Source organism: Teleopsis dalmanni, chromosome 2 (genome assembly GCF_002237135.1).
Source record: "Teleopsis dalmanni isolate 2A chromosome 2, ASM223713v2, whole genome shotgun sequence".
NCBI lineage: Eukaryota > Metazoa > Arthropoda > Insecta > Diptera > Diopsidae > Teleopsis > Teleopsis dalmanni.
Window position 1 is genome coordinate 186,888,468 of NC_051847.1, and position 4,070 is coordinate 186,892,537.

Here is a 4,070-nt window from a genome sequence, read left to right on the forward strand (position 1 = left end):
AAATGTTGTGAGTTCTATAAAACTGCACAATGAGTAAGAAATATAAAAAATAAGTAAATATTTAATATATTTTATACGTCAATTAAATGGCATAAAAAACAAAAAATGCGGAAAGTGCAAATAACTTATTTAAATAATTTGAAAAACTTAATTGATTTCATGAAAAAAAATGACAAAGCTTATGAACTGCAACGTAACAAAAGGCAATTAAATTTATTTAATAAAATTGGTTATAAACAAATGAAATAACTACGAAACAAGGAAATTATAACAATATTAATAAAACAATTTAATGAAAAAAATAAATACAACAATAAATACAATAATAATGACAGACTGAATGCTTAAGGGAATAATTTTAAAAAAGACTCAACAAAAAATAAAATCAAACGAATTTTTTCAAATATAGGAAATCGTTAATTTTAATGATTGAAAAAGACATGCACAGCATTTACTCGTACTGACAAAGAAAAAAGCCACTCGTACAAATGAAGCAACAATGAATGCCAAATGCTGGAAAATATAGTCAACTAAACGACAAAACCACCAAAATGTGTACCAAAATAGATACAACAACAGACAAGATAAGCCCATACAAACTGCAACAATTGCACTCGATCAACGGCGACGGTACCTCAGCGTAAAATCTTACCTAAACAATATGGACCACAGTAAAAACATACGTTGAGCATAAGCAGCTAACGAAGAGCAGTGCCTGCGGAATTGAAGTTGTCTATCCAAAAGCTAATTTGTTAGCAAACGTTACTTTATGTGCCAGTTGCTATTTTGGGTGAACTGGCAATATAAAACTATATAGTATACGATTAGAGAATATAATGGAGTATACATATATATGTATGTGTCTGCGTATAAATACTAGCATAAAAATACATTAATTGATGAAATATTTTTAAGTTGCGTGCATTTATCTACTAGAAGATATCTTACGCATTGCAAGCATGAAGAATGAAGAAAACTCAAATGAAAAATATTTTAAATCATTTGAAGAAACAAATAAATTTGAAATTCTACGAAAGACATTAATTCAGTTTTATAACAGAGTTGAAAACATTTAACGTGTCCCCTGCTTGCTAAAGGAAATCAAACCACAAAAAACTACAACATTATCAACAAAATAAATGCAATGTCTAGATAGATACAAACAACTCGAACCAGCAGGGAATAGGTGCATTTGCCATATACAAAAACAACAAACAACAAACAACATGCAACAACAATAACAATATTGAGTAAAAACAACAACAGCAACAACAAAACCGTAGTGCAAAGTGAAGGAAAAATCATCTGTAAAAATGCAGCATGAAGTAAAAATACAACAAAAACAAACTTGCGAACAGAGTTAGTTACATAGGCAAGAGCCAGCCAAATTTATACAAAACCCGAAACAGGGAATCAGATACATCAGATATACTCTGGAACCGCTGCAAGCGAAACATGTATAAAATTATCAAATAACAACAACCGAAACTAGCAGAAGAAACAGCAGCAAAAATGAAGCAGCAAAAGAAGTGGCAGCAGCAGCAGCAACGTTTTAAGTTGCATCTTTGAAGCGCGCATGTGCTAACTTAATTCTCTTTTTTTTTGTTTTGTTTTGTATTAAACATATAATTTTTAGATTATGCAGGAAAATTCTGGTGGTGCGGTAAGGGGAGGTTTGTATGGAAAATGCCAAAAATAGAAAACAGCAGAAAAACTAGGAAAATCAGAATTGAAAAATGTAAAAATTGTGACAACTTCAAATTCAAAATAAAAATAAAATTTATACCAAACTATCCATCGAGAATAAAAGAAGAATTCTAATAAAAATGTTAAAAATAAAGTATCTGGGAAGCAGATTTTGTAGCTTAATAGAAAGCAATAAAAATAAAAGATAAAAATGGAAACTAGAAACAAAAGAATTTAACAAATTATAACAAATAAAATGAAATGAAAATTCTCTAAAGAAATCGGTCAATAAACCCCAATCGAAGCAGCACAAATTTAATTTCAAAGCAAAAAAAAAATATTTAAATGTAACAAAGCAAAAACTACCTATTTACCTCTCTAACAGCCCACAAAACCCACAATTATTTTTTTATGACGTTTGAATTACAAGTCTATTAAATGTACTGATAACATTTTTTGTAATTAAGATAAATTAAATTAAATTAATTTTAATATAATATCATTATCAAGAATTTTTTTATTTTTTTTTTTTATTATAATTATTTCGGTTACGCTATATTTCAGAATTCATTGACACAGTTGGGGTCTATGAGCCACAGCCACTCCACATAACACAGCAGACAGATTACCCAACGTCATAATTTAATAATTTTACATATTCCAACCGTTTCGATTTGTTTATAATCACATTAGATACTCTCAAGTGTCAAGTGGCGGTGAGGTCTTTGGCATGAGGCAGCTCACAACACAACACAACCCAACACCACCAGACATCAAACCGAAAAGCGATGTGTATCAACTTTTTTAATAAAATTTTATTTTATTTGTGAAATTTATTAATAAATTTAGCAAAACGCAAATTCAATTGAAATGCGTTAAATGTTTTGCAATTACCGTCATTCACATAACATAAACACACTCACATGTATTTGCCCGATAAGAGGTTTAAATGTAGACTTTGCTAGGCTACTAAACACTGCATAAACAATTTTATTACTTTAGTACTTGGTATGGGAACATGACTTCATGAAATGAGTACTTTGACATTTACGAATAACGAAAATGTATTCGCTTTAAATACGCAAAACCATGAGTGTTAATAAAAAAATATTTTATATATAGTTTTTGCTAGAACAAATCCATTTAATTATATTCATCATGTTCTATGGATCCAGTGAAATGAAACATAACAGCACATTTATCAGTTATCCAGATAGTATCGAAGAACCCAAATTGATTCAAGTTAGCCTTACTAAAGAAACAATTTTTACAGTTATGCAGAGACAGAATTTTATGTAATTAATATATGCACTCTAGAACGCATTATCAGATGATTTAAAATTGCTAGCATTAACACATATTCGAAAAGTTAACTAGTTATAAAATCCTTTCAATCCTAGATGGAGATCCGTACTCGCTAGTATAACAAAGTAATACTAGGTAAAACAGTTAAAACGCTTCTAAAAATAATGTCAATATTTCCTCCTTAGAACCTACATCTTTTTAAAAGCTATGCATTTACCAGTATGTATTATTATTTTGAAGCAGCGAATATAATTTATTAACGAAGTCATGAGTATTTGGCAATTAAATGGGTAAGGGAAACCAAAGAGCTGATTCGAATCAAAAATTCGTAAGTTTAACTGTTCTAATTAATATAGATTAATTTTCTAGCACATAGATTAACCCATGTTTATATATGTAAACCGAAGACGAGAATTAAAATCACAATAAATAATTAAAGCAAACTTTCGAAAATATAAATCCAATTTAGATTGCGAATAAATTTGGTAACGAAATATTACACTCTTCTATTTTATTTGTCTAGCTAATATAGCACGCACAAACAGTTATTTATTATACGAATAAATTTTGAATAAGTGAATGCTTGATTCTAAAAGATTTGACACAACTCAGCTTATTAACCTTCTACAGAGTTTTAAAAAATAAATTTTGCCAAAGACTGTGTATGATTTTGATAGTTTCGAAATAAACGAAAAATAAATCTTTTACTTTTTCTGATTTATAGCGGATATATTGTATTCCGTAATAACATCCTAATATTGTTGGAAGTTCGTTATACCAGATAGTTTAAAAGAATGTAAGAAAGGAATAGCAATTTTAGCAATATTTTAAAATAATACTCTGTACTCTAAATAGACAATTACTGATAATTATTATAATTAATATTATTACTAAGAAAGATGGAACTGACATACTTAATAATTATAATTATTAAGTATGATAATTGTATTATTACTGTAAAAGAAACATGGAACTCACATACTAATATATATTTTATAGATTTTTAAATAAATTAAATATATAATATAATCAATATAATAATGTATAAAAAAATAAATTAATGTATAAATTACCGTTTA